Below are 22,242 nucleotides of genomic sequence, written 5' to 3' on the forward strand. Positions count from 1 at the left end.
TCCTAAGCAGAAGAACATCACCCTCTTTTTTTCTCTTGACAACTTCCTTGACTACTTGGTGGTCACACTGGTGGGAAACTGACCAGCAGGTGGCGATGTTGGAACAAAACATATTTATCAAATAGTGAACTTTCACTATCACCCTTTGATGAATACGCCTTTAAAAATCCAATAGAAATTAATGAAGAGAGGTGGTATTTCACTCTGCGGACTGTGGAGAGCTATAATGTCACTCTTTGATAAATATACTCCTGTGTGTAGACCTCAGCATTTTATAACAAGCAAATTGTGTGGGCCCCCAGCATTCCATGACAGGTATAGTATTCACCTCACAGTGTTCCATCTGCAGCTATTATATATGGAAGGGAGGCAGACAGACAGACAGTCACCGAAAAAAAGATGGATACTAACTGGTCTGCCTCCCTTCCCCAATAAAGAGGCTTTCATTCTTTTTTATGTATGTTTTTTTATGACAGACTGCCAGTTGGGGTCTATGATGTAGCCTCTCTGCAGCACTGCCACATTTTTAATAACTTGATGCAGGAATAGATGCACATGCAGTTACATAATCTTAATATACTAATATATAAGGATTTTCCAGCTTTCAATCAAATAGTGTATAAAGTTAAGTATTGTTGCATCCTTTTATTTATTTATTTTTCATATTATTTAGTAGTTGAAATTATTTAGTTCTTTACAATAGAAAGCATGAAGGGTTAAGCAAAATAATAAGGAACCGGTAATGTTGCTAGATTACAAATATTAGCATCATAACTTATCATAACATGAAGGGGGTTATTTATTAAGGTGATTTTTTTGCAGCGTCAGTTTTAATGCCGAAAATCCAAAAAAGTCATAGTAAAAAAGATGAGATTTTTTTTTCGCTATTCATTATGACCCAGATAAGTTCCAAGTCCAAATCCAAAAATATCTAAAACCTGCCAAATTCATATTCAAGTCAATGACAGATATCCCCTTAACCATTTAAAGATGTTTAAAGATGTTTTAGTATTTGATGCTGGTTTTTCAGAAAAAAAACTTATTTTTTTTGTGTGTCACACTTGATAAATGTGGGTTTCCGTGTCAATTCGAAAAAGTTGCAGTTTTTCTCTATCTGATATTTTTTTTTTAATTGATAAATAAGGGCTAATTGTGGTCTCTAGTTTGGTCAGACTTTTTTTTATTTAACAAAATCAGAAAAATTCGGATTTTGATAAATAATCCACAAAATATCAGCATCATATTTTTGGGGATGCTGGGTGGTATAACCAAGCAACATTTTTTTATTGAACAACACTGCAATAGAAAGTTTATAGTCTACCAACCAATAACCAAGTGTTAATATTAACTCAGAAATATAGACCCAGATTTTATTTTCTATATTTGTTATTATCAGACGGTTAGCTACTAAGGTTAGTTTATTTAGTTTCAATATATATATATTTGTTAACTAATGAATATTCTAGCAAACTGGATATGAAAAATTCTAAATTCTACTCTCTATAATTAAAAAATAGCTTGAATGTTGCTTAGGACAACTCCCATTGACGTCTACATGAACTCGCAAGTTTTTAGATGCCGAAGTTTTGCATTTGATTTTTTTGTGCTTAATAAATATCAAACATTCAGGTTTTTGAAAATATAATTGGAATTTTAAAGTTTTTGTGCAAAAAAATTCTAATTATGTCAAAATGTTCAAATGTTGATAAATCACCCCCCTTAATTAGATATGGGGTTATACATTAAAAGTGTGTATAAAGAGAAAGGAAAGATACTGTTTTATATAAGGCACAGCATTATTCTTTTCAAAATCTTCCCAGTGGCACCAAGAGTTGGTAATGATTAAAACAGTAATTATTATTATTTTTCCCAAAGGCGATCTTGCTTAATTTATTAACAAATTTGATTAAAAATTGTCTGTGCAGGAAAAGTCTCAACAAAATAGTGCTACAATTTGAATCATGCAACATTATCGAATTGCCATCCTAAAAACTCAAATTTATCGTATTATCGAATGACAACCCGTGTCAAACAGCACAAAACTATCAAGAATCATGAAGGCAAAAAACATCTTTCAATTGTTAAAGTGTCCATCTGCCATTGACTTTTACATGACTTTGACAGGTTTTCCGATTCAGATTTTTAGCAGCTTCAGAGCATAAAAAGTTTTTTTACTCTAAAATGTCTGATTTTTCACCCTTTAAAACTCGACCAGAAAAATTAGAAGCTTCATAAATAGTCCCCTTTAAGTTGGGTAATAAAATAACCCCCCCCCCCCCAGAAAAAGCAGAGTGTCATTCCAATAATTTTATATTATAAATAAGATTGTATAAAATGTATCTCTGAAAAATTGCTTATTCACTACAAAAATCAAATGATAATTCTTTTATTTGTGAAGAAAGGAAATACATGATTTATGGACATTATGAAATAGTTGCTTGTATAGTATTTCCTGTACATTACTTTGCCTGCTTTAAAAAACTGCCTAAAGCTATGTATTTTAACATGCTGACTTTAGTAAAATTGCATATAAGGTCAGCTAGAGGAAAATGCAATCAACTGACAATGTACATTTCTTATTGTTTCGGTTTCTTTTATTTTGTAAAAGAATATATGGGGAAATGTAGGAAATGGCAAAGCAATACAACTAAGTAAATCTTGTTAAAAGCATGAAGGAAGTGTGAGCTCTATAAATTGCAAATGAGCAATAAGTAAAAGTCAATGGCAGCACTTAAGACAAGTCATCAGCCATTGTTTATTACAGATGACATCATATCAGGTCAGCATCAGCCAAAAGATCTTTTCTTATATTATTAATGACTTGTCTAGTGATTCAACAACCATGATTCATGATTTACGTAGCTCATATCTATGTTATTATTACAAACAACAATCTAGCACATCCTTAGGTGTTGGCAGTGGTAGATGTAAGTCTGCTTTCTCTAACCTGGTGACACGCCGACTCCCCAGTAACCAGACCCACAAGATGGTAGTGCAACAGGCACAACCTGACTTTATTAAACAGCTTCAGCTGTAAGAAAAGATTGGTTAGAAAATTGGTGAACAGTAACCAGACAATTAGCACTTACTAGCTCTGGCTAACACTGCAGTAACTATAACAATTCACCAAGAACAGCCCCCCAGCAAACCCCTCAAACTCCTTTGTGCACACCTAAGTCTAACTCATTGCCAGCTGGATATATTGTGGGGGCCCTCTTAATGGGATGAAAAGGCTGGATGGGCTGCCAATGGCACAGCAGCCTACATAAAAGGCAAATGTAAATTCCACTAAATGTTTCTGAACTGGGGAACTGGATTCTTTCTCTTTGTGTCACTCAAGATGATGATGTGGCCCTTGATAAGGGTATAAATGGTGCTCCCTCTGGTGCAGTATGATGCGGGAAGCAATGCAGCCCACTCTCCTTGAATGATATGCCTCTCCCGCCAATAGACTAGCAGGATAATGTATGATTATATAATTTGCAATGTCCCTTAAACTGACAACCCAATGGTTAATAACTTACAGTTAAAGGGATACTGTCATCGGAAAACATGTTTTTTTCAAAACACATCAGTTAGTAGTGCTATTCCAACAGAATTCTGCACTGAAATCCATTTCTCAAACGAGCAAACAGATTTTTTTACATTCAATTTTGAAATCTGACATGGGGCTAGACATTTTGTCAATTTCCCAGCTGCCCCCAGTCATGTGACTTGTGCCTGCACTTTAGGAGAGAAATGCTTTCTGCCAGGCTGCTGTTTTTCCTTCTCAATGTAACTGAATGTGTCTCAGTGGGACATGGGTTTTTACTATTGAGTGCTGTTCTTAGATCTACCTGGCAGCTGTTATCTTGTGTTAGGGAGCTGCTATCTGGTTACCTTCCCATTGTTCTTTTGTTTGGCTGCTGGGGGGGAAAGGGAGGGGGGTGATATCACTCTAACTTGCAGTACAGCAGTAAAGAGTGATTGAAGTTTATCAGAGCACAAGTCACATGACTTGGGGCAGCTGGGAAATTGACAATATGTCTAGTCCCATGTCAGATTTCAAAATTTAATATAAAAAAATCTGTTTGCTCTTTTGAGAAATGAATATCAGTGCAGAATTCTGCTGGAGCAGCACTATTAACTGATTCATTTTAAAAAAATATTTTTTCCCATGACAGTATCCCTTTAAACAAACAGAAAGAATCCTGCCTCTCGTCACACTGTAACTTTCTCCTTATCAAATGGCTGACAAGCTGCACTCCTTACATCACACTGGCTGCAGACTGCAATGTTTGATTGTTGATTAACAACAGTCTCTCTCTGGCCTATCATTCAACAGACTGGAATGCACATTATGTCAGTCTCCAAATCCCCCAGCACATCTCTCTCCTCCTGGCTGGTCCCAACCCTCCTGTTCCTCTCTGATTACCACTACCTCTTCCTGGAGGTGGAGGCAGGGCACAGGGCTTGAGAATCCCTTCCTTCCAGCAGGTTGAAGCAAGTTGCTCTATAGTGTAGTGGAAGTACTGTAGTGGAAGGCACAGGGGATTACATTACCCAGAAGTCCTACAGGTACAGAATACCAAGTATGCTCCACCAAAATTACAAAATCTAAGTACTGTAACAGAGAATATTGCAATTTCGTCTTGTGTCATAAACTACCACATTTAAGATTTCTCTGACCTGATTTATATTTTGTTTACATTCACACACAAACATAAGCACACAGTTACACACAGACCCACACTCTCTGACACACATACTTCTAGAGCAGCTATGCTCAGACTTTCATAAAACTGACACTACTCAAATGAGACCTACAAAGGGAAGCCATAGCTCATAGATACAAGGGATGGCATGATATCATTGTAACATTTAAATAAATCAAAGGAAATAATAAAGTATAAGAGGATTAGACATTTCTACAGAAATAGCCACATTAGCCATCAACAGGTCTCAGGCTGATATAACATTTACCAAATGCATTTCAGGTGTTTTTGGATGTTCACCACTCCATCCAAAATCCACATGGCTCAAAAAGTTTCCCTTCAAAATGGAAAGAAATCCATGTGTTACAGGACTACAAATCCTAGCATACATCAACATATTATTAAGCATTAAAGCACAGTGTGAGGTAGATAATTAGATTAAAAGTAAACACATAAGCCCCTGTGTATTGAACCTTTATCTGTAAGCCTCAAGAGTCACAGCAAAGGGTGAAGGGAGAGGTTGTTTATACAGAGCTACGTATTTGTAGGTAAACTGACTTAGCTACTAAATTGTGAAACAAAATAACGCTAATTCCACATGTTTAAGCATGACACACTGGGGCTCATTTATTAACGCAGCGCAGCGCTAAAAAGAGCGCAGTGGCCTTACATTTGCCCAGCACATGCGAGTATTTAATAATGTAGTGCACGATACCTTAACAGTGCAATTTGTGCGCTAATGTAGACACAGACAGGTGCGACGTGTGAAACTGCGTATCAGCTGTCGCAGTGCTTATAATAAATTGTGCGCACAGGAAGATACCGCAAAGGTAAGGATTAGTTGTGCTCATGTATGAATGCGCTGCTTTAATTAGTTGCGTCACATATTGCGCATATTGCGTTCACTTAGACGCATCTGCATTTGTTTCTGTGCTAATATTTGTTTGGTTGCAAAGGTGTTTAGCCTACCTGATACCCTTAAAGGAACCTTGGTCAATATAAACATGTTGGGTGGAAGGCGTGGTTAATATGCACTTTACAGGGGTTGTTCATCTTTGAGTTAACTTTGAGTTAACAAACATCCCCACCAACAGCAGCACCATTGTATTTGCCAGAACCCAGTTTAGCAGTGTGGCTCTGCACACATATATAAAATTCTCTTTTAAGCAACATGAAACGCAAAAATGTGAATATACTAGCGCAGCTGGGCAGGAATGCGCATTTTGAAGAGCGTTACTATTACGCCACGAAGAGGCAGTCGTAAAAATTGTGGTGCTGTTGCCCGGGTGCAGTTTTGCACATATACAGACGCAAATCTGCGACGGCCGCAGTGCAAGCGCATTGTAGCCAAGCCCACAGCCACGCCCCTAACAACCACGGCATCATTTGTGACATAAATGCCCAATCTTTTGCGCAATGCGCATAAACAAAACCATCGCAAAAGCTCTGTGTTATGCGCAATATCACGCAAATATATTAGCGATCACGCGTGTGATGGCGCAGACAATCTTTTGCGTCCACTTATGCGCTGCGTTGCTTTAATAAATGAGCCCCACTGATGGAACTCTGGAAATACCACATATTCAAAGGCAGGTTTTACTTCTATTTCCTCTTTGCATCCCAAATGACCAGGAAGACTCCTTATGCCACCGCTGGATTTAAACTAGGAAATTAAACTTCTTCCTGTCTCTCAGTACCTTTCAGAAGAACTAAAAGTTATGCCATATTTAAGAGACTATCATTATTCTGGTGACAGTTTCATTTCACGAAACCTGTCTACGACAATCCTGAAATACACAGAACTATCATTAAAAGTTGCAGGATATACATTCTAGTGAACTGTCAGGAGTACAGTGAACAAAGTGTGTATTTTTAATGTCTACTTATTGTTCAGAAAAGAATTACAATGACTGACACATGACAATCTTACTTTATCTATTAAACATATGATCTGGAAAAAAATGTATTTTGTAATAACTTTAAGGAAATTATTTTATCACATTTAGATTATTTACTAAAGTCTGAATTGTTCTGGTCAGAGATTTAAAGGAGGAAACACTATTTTTTTGTAAAAAAAAAAAAAACCCTCAAATTTTTCGAGACGTATTACACCCTGAGACTACTAAAAGTCGAAAAATACCACATCTCAAACCTGCTGAGGCCATGTAGATGGCAGATATCCCTTTTACAATTGGAAGATATCATGATCTGCACTGGGTTTTGTACAATAGTCTGAAAAATGTGTGGTTTTTCGGGTTTCATATCCGAGAAAAAAAATTTGTGGATGGGAGTTTGGTCAAATTGTTTTTTATAAAATAATGAAAAAATTTGAATTTTAGTAAATAAGCCCTTTAGTATTGCATCATGAAGAAAGTGATTTTTTCAAAAAACAAGACATAAAAAGGCTCAAAGGCTCAGCTAGTAACTGAGCATATACAATATACTGTACTATATTTATAAGAGTCTGGTTTAAAATTAACTATATGAAGTTGCCAGGAGCATTTATGGGGGAAATTAACATTTGTGAATATTGCTAAATTTTACATGTAAACTAAAACTCTGCACCTGAAAACCTACTATCAAGGAATTATTATCATGTTTACAACAAACAACATAGATTATTATTACATTACCTGGCTCACAAATTCACAGTAAACTTAAAGAACCAGTAACATCAAAAAACAATTCTTAAAAATTCGTTAGTTTACAACGACAAAAAACCACAAAGACAAATTATAATTTAAAATCTCAAAGTCTTTATTAAGAAATAACTTTCCAAAACTCCGCTTCTGCTCCTATTCAGAAAAGGCGACAAGCAACGATCTATCGAGCGGAGCTCGATTTCTCCTCCCAATCTATCTGCTGCTGAATTCTTTAGCTCCCACTTTCCATGCTACTGTCAGCGCACCAATCCCTGTATAATATGTTTCCTATATACAACATTATTCCAGCTTTATAAGGACGAAGGATTGTGTGTTTCTGCACCCCTGGCTGTATTTCTTGGGAAATGAGCCGTTCCAGTACATGGCTGCAAAGTGCAGCAGCTCTTCAAGCATGAACTTTCTGTGGATTGGGGCAGGCTCGCTGTTTCGATTTAGCTGCTGGCACAGAGCGGTGTGGCAGTGTCTCCTCGCTGTGGGGAGCAGGGAAGGGGGTTTGGAGAGGTCCCATGCTGTGCCCTTGTGTGACCCGTTATGTCTTTATACTGACTCTCTAGTGTATCCGATGAGTCGGGTTGTTGGGATTCATCAGCGGCGCACCCAATATGTGTGTCCTTCTTACTGGGGCAGAGGGTCCCTTGTATGCGAGTTAGAGCACAGAGGTCTCCTGCCAGTGCAAATAGTCATTTGGGTTGGAAACAAGTTCCACTGTGTTTTCCTCAGCAGTTTCGAAGTTTTCCTGGGAAATACTAGGGCGCAACCTGTTCATCAGACTAGATCCAGAACTGAGAGAGCTCCAAAGAGCAGGATGGTCCCTTAAGCACAAAACCTGAGTCTTTCAATACAAACGGTTAAAAAGGGTTACTGAGTGCAGAGTCCGAGCTACCAGAGTCCCTGGATGCAGAGCCGAAGTGCAGAGAATCACTTGACGCTGAACCAGAGCTTCTCAACTGCTGCTCAGAGCCCACTGAGAATGTGAGTGTAGCAGATACTTTCCAAGATGGTGATCCCTTCTCCTTTTCTGAAGAGGAGCAGAAGCAGAGTTTTGGTAAGTTATTTCTTAATAAAGACTTTGCGATTTTAAAGCATAATTTGTCTTGATGTTTTTATTTTTCATTGTAAACTAACACATTTTTTAAAAAGTCTTTTTGATGTTACTGGTCCTTTAAGCCTCTCTTGGCTAATACTTAGATTTGGGCAGAAATGTTATACGTTATGTTTTGGGCTTTTATACCAGCCCAAGGCAACCACAGCCCTTTATCACTAAATATCTGTGCTTTCAAAGATGACTCTGTAGCGCCCCATCTTATTTTCTGCTGATTTACAGCATGATCTGTGCTTCTGTCAGTTACTGTGCTTAGGGAACGAGGCACAATATACTGAATATATATAATATAAATGTCATAATATAAGGCTGAGGCTGATCAGTAAATAATTATTGCTACATCGCAGTTTAAAAACCAGCACAATTAGTATCAAATTCTAATAATCTGCCCTATAGTATCAGTTTATATGACAGACAAGCCTCATTTTTTTGCTTGATTATTTGTGACGACCCCTAAGCATATCTTTTTCTGTTCAAAGCACAATGAGCATGTGCGTGTCACAGACACTTATAACAAAATCCAAGATGGGAAACTCCTGTGACAATTTTGTCTGAATCATTACTAATATAGAGACGCTGAACATTTAGGCTGGTTCCGTAAATTCAGTACATAATATATAGCATTTCTAGCCATATTCTTTTTTAAGGCTTGGTTCTCCTGTAATAAAATTCTTTGGGACAAAACTCGATTAAGATATTTATTCTGGAAATGCATACATTCAATCTGAAAATGTACACAAATGTATGGAAGCAATTTAATGCAATTTAAAGCTACATGATCTGAAATGGCCTCCCCTTATGGACTTTCCCTTTACACAAATCAAATTCACATATTCTTCTCTTATTTGATTTTTTGATGCAACATTTTATTGTGGATTTAATTATTTGCCTCATTTAACATCAAATAAGCAATTATGTGGTTTAAAAATGTACATTTTAAGACAATAGTATGGTACCTAAACCTATAGGCACAATTCTGTATTGTGTAATGGTATGTAAAGATGATTTATGAAATTACAAAAAAGAAAGTATTTAGTTATACCTATGAAAAACACAATGCAAATGTATAGTCTGTAAAACAATTTCACATGCCATAATTCTCTCATGCTTATACATACCATTTAATCTCATCAAGAGAGGCTTCATTTCACTGTTTTATGCACAGCTAATTTTAGTGTATGCTCCATTAACTTTAAAAAAATCCAGTCAGCCATTTATTATTTGAAATACAAATAAAATTATAATTGAAATTGGTTGGCAATAACTGAATTTGTATATTTTTATGTACATTCACTGAACTAGGACCTCAGCAAAACAAACTTACGGCTATAAACAGTGGTTAAATTCTCACACAACAGTGCAGAGTTTTACCACTTAAAGGAGAACTAAACCCTACAAATAAATATGGCTTAAAATGCCATATTTTATATACTGAACTTATTGCATCAGCCTGAAGTTTCAGCTTCTCAATAGCAGCAATGGTCCAGGTCAAACTTTTTACAGGGGGTCACCATCTTGGAAAGTATCTGCTACACTCACATGCTCAGTGGGCTCTGAGCAGCAGCTGAGAAGCTTTGCTTAGGGGTTGTCACAAATTATCAAGCAGAAAATGAGGTTTGTTTGCAATAAAAGCTGATTATTAAATTATGATGCTAATTGCACTGGTTTCTGTGCTGTCATGTAGTAATTATCTGTATTAATTACTAATCAGCCTTATATTGTGGCATTTATTTTCTATGTGTACTGTATATTTTGAGTCAGTCCCTAAGCTCAGTAAGTGACAGCAGCACAGAGCATGTGCAGTGAATCTGCAGAAAAAAAGATTAGGAAGCTACCGGGGCATATTTGGAGATACAGATCTTTACTGCTATAAGGCTGTGGTTGCCTTGGACTGGTACAGAAGCCCAAAACATAATGTACAACATTTCTAGCCTACTTCTTTAGTTAAGCTTTAGTTCTCCTTTAATAACTCACACGTGGTTTGGCATTTCTAGCTTTTAGATGTCAAAATAGAAATTAGTCCCTTTAAAAGACAAGAAAACATTTACTGCCTTTTCAAAAACTTGCAAAATTTAAGAGACCTAATGTCACAAAAACTCATACTACATGAGTGGAACACAAGAATAACTCGACAGAAGGACATTTAGGGTGCAGTAAAAAAAGTTCCCACTCTTTCACGTGTGCAGTGATCAAACCCACAAAAATAATCATAGGCTGTCTACAAGTTACCTAAGCACAACTAAAGCTAAAGTGAATTAGAATACAATGTAAAGCTGAGGATGATGGAATGAATATTTTTGGCTTCTGATTTTAATTCTAAACACTCTCTGCAATCATCTTTTTTCAAGTGTTTGAATAATGCCATAACTTTTCCATGTACGTAACTTATGCATGTTGTGCATTTTGTGTTTCCCCTTGGTTACAGCATTTAGCTTAGCATTTATCTAACATTTTATTTTGTACAACTTCCACCTTAATGTTTGTACTGTTGGTATTTATTGAATGGGTTTATTGAAGACATTTCTGATACATTCAAGGTCCTTTTTATTAATTCCATTTTAATGGCATTGTTCATTTTTTTTCTTTGACAAAAAGCCTGCATGTAGAAACAGATGGTTTATTGCTGAAAAACTTGATTTCAGAAACGGTACTGAATTTTTAATTCATTGTATTTGGAAAGTGTCTTATTTGCATGTGATAAAACAAATATTGAATTTTTGTTTTACTGATAATAAACACTAAAAATTTATTTAACCCCATTGAGTGTGCTACTGAATTTGCACAATTTTAAAATAATAATAATCACAAAGATGCATTTTCCAGAGGTGGTCAAAGAACAAGGCATGGAATATTTTGCTGAAGATAGGGTTAATCTTTAAGATTATTTTGCAAGAAAACAAAGACAATATCTTACTAGGTATTGACCAGTAAAACTGAATTTTGGTTGGCTAATAGCACAACTCCTAATTCATATAAGGCATGAAGACCCTAATTACGGAAAGATCCATTATCCGGAAAACCCCATGTCCCGAGCATTCTGGATAACAGGTCCCATACCTGTACTCTCATATCTTCACATTCATAAAAGCTTAAATACGTTTCTTATTTTGTGGGCTATATTTTAGCCTCTAATAAAATCTTACGTTTATATATCTAAAACAAATGCTGTACAGTTATGTCAAATTGTGTCTGCCAGTAAGCCTTTCTTTGTTCTTATTTATCAAGATTTAAAAAGGCGATTGTATTTTATACTCATGAAACATCTCAACAGGATATGCAATTTCAGTGAATAGTGTTGGAGGTCATTACATATAATCATTATTTTACATTTTGATAGGACATATATTTATTCAAGGTCCTGTTCAGAACATTGACATTAGTTTCCATGGAAACTAATGGAATGCTGTGCTACTAACAATGATAGTAAGATACTAGTCTTAACATCAAAGTGTTGCTTTGATAAAATACTGTAACAAATGTTATGGAATAAAAATATTATTGCACAACACAGTTATATTTTAAAGCATGCATTTGAGATGGTTTATATACTTTTGTATACTGTATATAGTATATACTGTATATACAAATACTGTATATGTATATACACACACACACACACGCACAAACACACACATTCTTTAGCTATTAATTAATGATTGCAGCTTACTTGTTTATACTGTATATAATATCAAACAACAATTCATGATTAAAAAATTGCAATCACAGCTTTATTTTATATATTGGTGGACTGTCACCAAAACAATAATGGTCATGCAACCCCCACCTAGGCTAGGCTAGGCCGTGTCCAATGACCCTATGCTACATGAAATGGTGAAGGAATTGTGTTGTGCAAATATACCTTACTTGTGTTGGGTGACTAAATAAATATATTGGACGCCAGAAGGTTCTTGAACAAAACATATTGCAACAGGCTTTATTCTCTTAAAGCACAAATCAGGGTTTTAAACTCACAATCCTTTGAGGTTTATCACATACATGTCAGGTAGCATCACAGCATTTCAGAGCCAGCACTTTATGACACCCCTGTAGAAATAGTGTACCACATGGATAGCTCCTCCTGGAGTGGCAGGAGAATCAGGAAGCTCCACCCTCTGCCCAGCACTATACTGAAGTGTGGCAGGAACTTGCCATCAGTCTATGGGTTAATGATACACTGTACATTATGCTAATAAGCAAAAGTAGATACATTGGCTTTGGCCAGCAACAAGAGTTAACCTTATGGGTCCCTACATTCATGACTACAGACAGATTGTGCTAACTAGGTATCCAAATACTAAAATGAAAAACAAAAGACTCAGTAAAAATCAGTACTCAGACTTAACAAATATCAAAATAAATGGCCAGTGCAGAGTTTAATGTTAAATAGTGATTGGTGAATCTGAGCTGATTTCCTTCGCAAACTGCAAAAGATTTGCCAAATGTATTGAAGTTTATGGGTGACAGTTTTAGTAAATACAAGAATTTAAGACCAGCAAAGCAGATCTCCACACCATGGTGTATGCAGAGGCTCTCATATCACCATCATTTGCCATGCCTCCTCTATCATTGGGTGCATACCTGGAGAACAGAACTGTCACAGTTTGCAAAACAGTCTGGCCATGATATTTGAATAGCAAAGTGTGTTTCTTTCTACAATGTAGGGTTTTGTCAAGGCCTTGTCATTTCCATAACTGTGGCATATAACTTTTGTGAGATTTTAAAACCTTATATTTCTGCATTTACTGCATTACTAGCCCTTTGGTTTTTTTATTGCGTTTTAGTTTATATTGAATGATAATTTCTATTAGAAAAATCCTAATTTACCAGCAATTTATCAGTGAAAAGTACCCAACAGAGAAGAGGGTTGCAACTGCATTGTTGTAGTACAATGATCCCAAAATAGTGATGTTATGTACACTGTATAGTAAATTTTATAGTAGATTTCTTATTTGCATTAATATTACAGATTAGAATAGTTCTTAATTGATATTGCACCTCGCAGATTTTAATCCAAAATTAATCCCAGGATCTATTTTTTTGATTAAATAGGGTGATAGATTGTGTGTGTTACTAAGCAAAATAGATGAGCAAAACTCAGTTTTCCATAACTGGGAACAATGTTTGAATTTGTAGCTGTAAAAAATGGAATGAAAAAATAAAATTAATTCTTTAGTATGTCTACCCCATGTGGATGACAGAACAAGAAATATTATGATGCAGCATGATTAGCATTTTAACTACTTCAATAGACTGAATTGAATTATATATGGTCTTCAACTAACAATGCCCTGCTAACGCATAGTAATAAATAACTAGGCTAATATAATTATTACGGTATAATGACATAATATTAACAGTTATTGTGATTTTAGAATGTATCAGTTTATACAAGAATGTTGAACTACTTGAAAATTGCCTTGTATTTATCCCCTTTACTTAATGAACCCTTATGTATCAGATAATAATGAATGTTAAGTGAAACAAATCTATACAGCAGGATATCACACTTCTCATTACTAATCAGATATCCAGTAAACATTAATAAAATAATACATTAGTTTTCAAGAGATGGCTTAATACATTCACACATCTTTTAAAGATTTGTGAAAAAATAGTAATAATGACATTACGTGTTATGAACACAAATGTGTTTATGATACAAAGCAGTCTACTTAAAAATGCTTTTAAAATGAATGTAATGTTTTCATTAGAATTGCTCCATTCATTTATGATTTTGCATAGAAAAGGCAAGAGGATCTTATACCAATAATGTATATGTAGAATTGTCTGTAGGTGTGGTCTATGCAGTTCAGTATTATAACTATGCTTATATGATCATTAACATAATTCAAATTATTGGAGAAAAGTTTCATGATTGTTTTACCTGTGGTAGGTAAGAATAATATGGCATCTCTTACTGTTTCCAGAAGTCAGCAATTGATAGTTGAAGTTATACATAATCTGCAAATTTTGTTGCTAAAAAACATTTATCCATCTCCATGACAACTTCTGAACTGTTCTTCTTTCATCTCACATATTATAGCATCTGTCACTATAGAGCCTGCTTATTTTATGGCATACATCATGAAGTGAGTAAAGTCTTCTTGACTGTAATTAATTTTTATAGAATTAAGTTTTTAAGCTTTTTTTTATTTTTAGCAGTGCTGATAAAAATAATAAACTGCACTAAAATTGTCTGCTTTACTCAATGTAAAGGCTATTTAAAGTGTTATCACAAGGAGACAATAACTCAACTAAACCAAAGTAAACCCACACTAAAGACCACACAAGTTTTTCTGACCAATGTCATTAATGTAGTCCTTCAATATAAGTCCATGTTTAACCATGTTAATGATTATTTAACCGTATGGGACATTATATATTATGGAATATATCCCAGGTCTAAGGGAATTGTGAGACAAAATAAACTATAATCTAGTAATAGCAGATTGGTCATATTTTCCTATATACTATACACCCAAAATTCATAGCAGGCTGACACAGTGGCAATATCATTTATATATACCCCCAGAACCCCCAGTAGGCACAGATGTGCCTCTGTGTCCATCTTTTACAGTAAGTAAAGCAGGGCTGCTGTACATTGTGGAGCCAAACTCAAATAGCCACGAGGTAAGGACAGGAAAACAAGACTTTTCCTAACTATAGAGCCTAGCTATGTCTGTGACACATCACAGCAGCAACCTCAAACTTATCTACAACAAGCAAGTAGCCCGCTTCTGTTAGCCTGTTCAGCACTGCTTCTGTAAAGCAGTTGTGTTCACTTCCTCAGTAGAGTGCAGGGGGGATCAGATTACAGGAGAGATACAGAAGTGACAAACACACCAGGAAGGCTGGGCCCACCAGTGCCCTGCCAGCCCAGTCTGACCCTGCCTGATCATCATTTTTTTTTCTGATATTTTCAGATTTATCAAGGGTCAAATTTCGAGTTCATGGGAGTTATTTAAAATTCCCATAAACTCAAAATTCGATCAATCAAAATTAATAAAAAAAAATAGAATTTTTCAAAGTTTGGTGAATAGGATCGACCTGCAAACTCAATTCGAATTCAATTTGAATTTTAAAAACTCTGAAAAAAAACGTGAATGTCAGGAAGGCTGCAAACAACTCCAGGATGTCTTCCATAAGCTCTATAGGATCCAGGATGTCTTCCATAGGCTAAAACATCAATTTGGCAGGTTTAAGGTGGCGACTAGTCAAATTTGAGTTCTTAAAGGGCCGGTGTATGATAAATTTCGAATTATTTTAAAAAACTGGAATCAAATTTTTATAACTTCCTAGCTGAATTTGACAGTTTTGGCCATAAAAATGAATTCAAAATTCGAATTCTAAATTCTAAATTTGATATTTGAAATTCAAAAATTTTAATTTTCACTTCGAACCTTGATAAACCTGCCTCTAAGGAAAGTGTTATTGAATTGACATTTATCAAAGTGTTCAGCTCAGCTGCTTTGACTTTGGGGCATATTTATCAAGGGTCAAATTTTGAATTGAAAAGACTTCGAAATACTAATTCAAAAAGACCAACCCGAAATTAAGTCAAACAGGTCTGTTTTCAGCTGAATAGGTCCGTATTCAGCCAAATTCAAATTGTTCGAATCTAATTAATAGTGCATTCGATCGAATTCGATTGAGTTGACTCCAAATAGGTTCTAAGAGGTCCCCCATAGGCTAAAACAGAAACAATTATCCAGGTTTTGATGGTAAATGGTCGAATTGAATTTTTAAAGAGACAGTACATGATAAATTCGATATTTGAATTTTATTTTCCAATTTGGACTATTTGGACTACTAAAGACTATTCCCTAGTCGAAGTACACAAAAAATAGCTCGAAATTCAAATTTTTTTCATTTGAAAATTCACCTCGACCTTTGATAAATCTGCCCCATTGTCTTATTTTTCTTTTATATTTATATACACAACGGAATCAAAATAAATTTAATCTAATGAAGTACTACCCTACTGTGACAAAACTGTCATTAAACTAGTAGACTTTTTGCTTGGTTCTATTATATGGATATTATCAGTCTTTTGAGAGATGGGGAGGCATATTTATAAAAAGGTCAAATTTCTAATTTATTTGAGTTTTTGAAAACTCACCTAAACCCCTATAAATCTAAAATTTGATATTTATTAAAAAAATTTATTTTTTAAACTGAGATGTATGGAATCGATTCAAAAACTCAAATTGAATTTGAATCAAATTCGATTAAAATTTTAAAAACTTTTCTGAAAAAAACATGAATGTCAGGAACAACTCAAAATTGATCCCTGAATCTCTCCCATTGACTTAAACAGCAATTCTGCAGGTTTTAGGTGGCGAATAGTCAAATTTGAGTTCTTAAAGGGCCAGAGTATAATAAATCTCAAAAATTTAATTATTTTTTTTTAAAAAAAACTTGAATCAAATTTGAATAACTCCCTAGTCAAATTAGACAGTTTTTACCATAAAACAATTCAGAAACGAAAATTTTGAATTTGAATTTTAAATTCAACCCTTGATTAATCTGCCACTTGAAGTTATACCCTGTTTGTGACATTTAGGGGGTTATTTACTAGAACTTGACTCAGATTCCCAGTGCTTTCTATAAATTCAAGTTTTTTTCTCTAACTTGCTTTCTGGTGACTTGAAATATACAATATAAATAATATATTTTATCTTTGTATGTAAGAAATTGTAAAAGATAATTGAGGCAAATTGCAATAATTTTAGGCAATTTTTTAAAATATAATAAAAACTGCTACATTTATCAAAGCTTTGTAGTTTGGTGATTTGGAGCAGAAAAATATTTTATAAATTTTGCATTTGTCAGAATGTGTACTTTACAAAATTATAGGATTTTTGGAATTATGACCTTGAAATCAGAAGTATGCAGATTTCTAGAGTGGTGCTTTAGAAATTTGGAAGTGTACTGCTGTGAGAAATCCCACTCAGCAATTACTTGAACTGGCTCTCAGAGAAAGGCCCCTTTATTTCTTATATTTTAAAAAGTAAGCATTTTTGGTAAACATATATATGTAATAATATTATTATTTCCCTCATATCTGTCCATCTGGAGAATTTTATTTTCACGATAAAAATAATATTAGCAGATTCCTATAATATACCCAATACATATGACAATGGTAAAAGCAGAATCAGTCTGGGCCAGCCCCATACCTTGTGTGCCCTGTCAGCCCAGATCTGCTATTGTCATTGCCCCAGACCTCCCTAAAGGCCCCTGGTCATGGCTGAGAGCAGGAAAAATAAAGGAGGGGTGCCGGGGGACTGAGGTGTCTAATGTGTCTGCCACTGGGGTGGGGGCCCCCTCAAGCAGCAGCCTTGGTGGGCCCCTGACCTCTTGGTCCAACCCTGATGACATCACTATATATAATGTATAAACAATATGTCAGTTAAAATGATATCTGGGTTATGGTCATTTATGTTTCTATATCAGAACTGGCTGGTTGCATGGAGACACATAGATCTATGAAAGAGTGTTGAATGTGTAGCTCATATAAAATCTGTTTACCTGGTTGTCTTAAGTAGGGATGGGTGAATAAATTCGCCGTCACCAATTTGTGGTGAATTTCCGCATTTCAATGCCGGCGAATAAATTTGGAAATCTCCGGCTTCAAAAAAATTTAGAAAAGTCGATCGTGTCAAAATCGCAGCGCGTCAAGACTGTTTGGACGCCCATTGACACCAGCATCATAATTGATGCAAATGACTTTTCGGATGCACGTCCAAAATTGGACGCAGGAGTCAATTTTCAAGTTTCACTATTTTTTCGAGAATTTGTTGCCGTTTCTCCAATTTCATGAATTTTTCGGCGAAGCGAAATGGGGGAAAGTCGCCCATCACTAGTCTCAAGGAAAGTGCCATTCCCTAGTGGGATACCTCAGGTTATATGGTAAAGAAAAGCTGTTGCTCTGAATACTTATAAAAGAAGATAAAGCAGATCTAAAATCATTAATCACAGGATCTGTATCTGATATAATATAATTTTTTTCTCAAGTTCATTCATTCTCTCTCTCTCTCTCTCACTCTCAAGCTCTCTTTCTCTCTTTATCAAAATATAATAAACATAATACACAATATACATACCTTTTCTAAAATGGAATAAACTAAATTGTTTACAGGAAAAAAAACAATTTATGAACGCTTACTTTACATTCTACTCTCTTTGCTTCAGTAACTATTTTTGCTCACTTGTATCAATGTTTTACCTTTGTCCCATGCACAACCTATTATATCATGCAATAGGATAATATCAAGATACATACATTAAGAAGACAACACTGTAAGTAGTTACAACTCAAACTGCCTTGGTTAGTACGGCTGCCTGAACTAGAAGATGACAGAGGTCAAATTGCAACATCTGTTGCATCTGATTGGGGCTACCCCTAACAAGTGGTTCTTGTTTTATACCTGATTAAAATATAAATTTTATATTAATTACAAAACAAAGGACATCATTTAATTGAATGTTACTGTGAAGTTCAAGTGTTACCAAATTCTGTTTTCTGTTAATAGTCACATTGGTGTTGTGCTACCTGTCAGCCTTTTTTTGTGGAACTGGAACATAATTTTACTCAAAAGCTACAGTTGATGTCAACTAAATTATGGCAATTACATTTTGAGTAGTAAACAATGCCAACAGCATCACCCATTATAACAAATGAGGGTTATTCTGACAAGTTATAACTCTTCACTCTTTAGTAAGAAGTAAAACATGAAATGTAATGGTTTTTGCTGTTAACAGAAAGAAAACATTTTAAAGATAATATCTACTTTAAGATCTTGGAACACAATTATCAAAATTGCTAGTAGTGAAATGAGCCATTAGGCAGTACAACACCACCATGTTATCTCACAAAAGGTTCTGGTAAAATATACTTGACTTGTATATATTGACTGTTAGAGAAATTAGTCATACAAGTCCTTACTCCAAACATATACTTTGGTATACATTTTATTTTCAATATAAAGTGTGCATCAACGGGGAGCAACATACTGTATTTAATATAAAATTTTAATAAAGCACAGCAATTGATTTATTTACATATTTTGATCTGATGCAGCTACTGGCTCATTTGTTGGTATTTGTTGTGGGAAAACTATGAAAATCATGAAATCCAAGGATCAAATTAAATTTTTTTTTTTTTTACAATACACCTATTTTATGGGCAGACACAATGTTAGGGGAAGATTTACTAAGGTTCAAATTGTAAATTCAAATTTTCGATTTGTTTTTTGTCAAGACCATTTTGAAATGAAAACCACCAACACGAATTTGAATTTGAATGTGAGATATATCACACTTCAGCCCTCAAAACAGTTATTATCCTACTCATTGCCACATAAAACCTGCTGAGTTCATATAGAAGTCAATGGCAGAGGTCCTTTGAACTATTTTAAGATGTTAATAGCCTTCTTGACATTCAAGTTTTTTTTCTGAGTAAAACTCAATTTGAATTTCATTCGAATTTTCGGGTTGGATTGAATGTTAGATGTTCGAGTTTTTTCATAAATAACCTCCCAAGTTGTGGGTACATTCACATTTATTAGCGTTAAAAAATCTAAATTCGACCTTTGATAAATAACTCCCTTAATGTGTTTTTAAGATGAATGAACATACAAATGAGGCTTTTCCTATACAGGCATGAAACCTGTTATCCAGAATGCTTTGGTCTTTCCATAGTTTGGATTACCATACTTTTAGGGGGTTATTTATTAAGGTCCGAATTGATCTCAATATCGGCCGCTACAAACTCCGATCTAAGCCGCTCGGGATTTTAATGCTTATTAATTATTACATTTTCCCGAAAATTACCTTTGCGGGAAAAGCTCTGATTTTCACGATTTTTCCATGAAAAAGTTTTCCCGAAAACTCTGAATACATTGTGAAATTGTCCGAAACCACCGACACAACCAAAAATCAATGGGACTGTTCCCATTGACTTTCATGCAACCTCGAGGTTTGAGATGCCATGTTTTTATATTCGGACACAAATCTTTTGGATTCCGGGTATTTTCAGGTATTCGGAGTTTAGTTACTAACCCCCTAAGCCTACAAAAAATCATTTCAATATTAAATGAATGCAATATGATTGTTTTGCCTCCAATAAGGATTAATTATGTCATTGTTGGGATCAAGTACAAGGTACTGTTTTATTATTACAGAGAAAAAGAAAATCATTCTAATTTTAAAATGTTTTAATTTTTTGATTGAAATTGAGTCTATGGGAGATGGCTTTATATTGTGTTATATAAAATGATGATAATCAGTGACACAAGATAAAGAAAAAATAGTATATTTGGCATTTTACAATAACTAAAAAATTATTACAGTTTTTTTTTAAAAAGTTAAAATAAATCATATAAAGCTTTCATCAACTGGATCTACCTGGTTTTGAACCTTGGACTGTGGGAATTGATCAGTTACCAAAACGAGCAACCTGTATCTCTCCCTTCTACCCAATTTCCTCCTCCTACCTCTTTAATATCACGTGTCAGCAATTATGGGGCTATATAAGCCTGCCTCTTGGAAGTGTTAGTTGCTTGATCAATAAGCTCCCTTGCTTGGGCCAGCCTGCTGAGTTTTCTGTTGTTCCTGAGTCCCTGCTTATAGGGTCCACTTGTCTACTGCCTTAATTAGTTATAGGCTAATTCCTTTATCTGCTCAGTCAAGAGTAGGTACTAAACCTTACTGTATCGGCAGATTGTCTAAGACACCATCTACTGGCATTATCCAGGATATGGATTATCCGAACCGTCTACACCAAGCCACTCAATACTGACAGCAGAGTAAAAAAATACAATGGGTTTTTACACAACTTTTCAAGTTACAAAGTCAGTGGCGTCTAGGTTTAGTTTATACCTGACTTTCTGTCTTTCTCAGTAAAACTGACAATATATTTATTGATTTTATTTATATATTCCATGTTATTTATATAGCAGCATATACTTCCACAGCTATTTACACAGATTATACATCATTCTCAACATTCCCTACCTCAAAGGAGTTTATAATCTAAAGACTGTATCACATACACACATTATAGTCAGTTTAGTCAGAAGACAATTAACCTGCCTGTATGTTTTGGAGTGTGGGAAGAAACCCATCCACTTCCACTAATTTTCACTAATATAGTAAAAATATAGAACAGTCAGTCTTCCAAAATATATTTTATATTGCTGTAAATATAACTTATAGGAAATTGTACTAAAAGTCGCAAAAACAAAAACAATTTGCACAAATAAGAATATTGTTCCTTAAATTGTTATTGCATTAAGAATTTTAATTGTGCATTGCAAATTTTAATTGTGCAATGCACAGTATTAAGAAATGCTTGAAGGTGGCGTAATCTTTTGGAGCAAACATAACAACAACAACATAAGTTTTATTACATTCACTGCTCACTGGCGCAAACCTTCTTCCACTGTTGGAAGAGAGCGCTAATTAGTTTCCAGATTTGCAAAAGCTATATTAAATTTGCACAAAGGAAAATTTATTCATGCAAAGACATGACTTTTCGCATTGTGACTTTTATTACATTCCCCCATTAAACTTTATAGATTTAAAGGGGTGGTTCACCTTTAAATTACCTTTTATTATGTTATGTTTTATAGTTTTATAGTTATTTGCCTTTTTCTTCTGACTCTTTGCAGCTTTCAAATGGGCGTCGCTGACTCTCTTCTAAAAAACAAATGCTCTGTAAGGCTACAAATGTATTGTTATTGTTACTTTTTATAACTGATCCTTCTATTCAGGCCCTCTG

At 34.9% G+C, this 22,242-nt stretch overlaps 1 protein-coding gene across 3 annotated transcripts in view; it reads right to left on the reverse strand.

Moving 5' to 3' along the window:
* Window positions 1-22,242, reverse strand: part of grik2.S (glutamate receptor, ionotropic, kainate 2 S homeolog) — a 339,099-nt gene that overhangs the window by 123,112 nt on the left and 193,745 nt on the right. The gene's annotated exons all lie outside the window — the stretch shown is intronic.

This window comes from Xenopus laevis, chromosome 5S (genome assembly GCF_017654675.1).
Source record: "Xenopus laevis strain J_2021 chromosome 5S, Xenopus_laevis_v10.1, whole genome shotgun sequence".
NCBI classification, from domain to species: Eukaryota; Metazoa; Chordata; class Amphibia; order Anura; family Pipidae; genus Xenopus; species Xenopus laevis.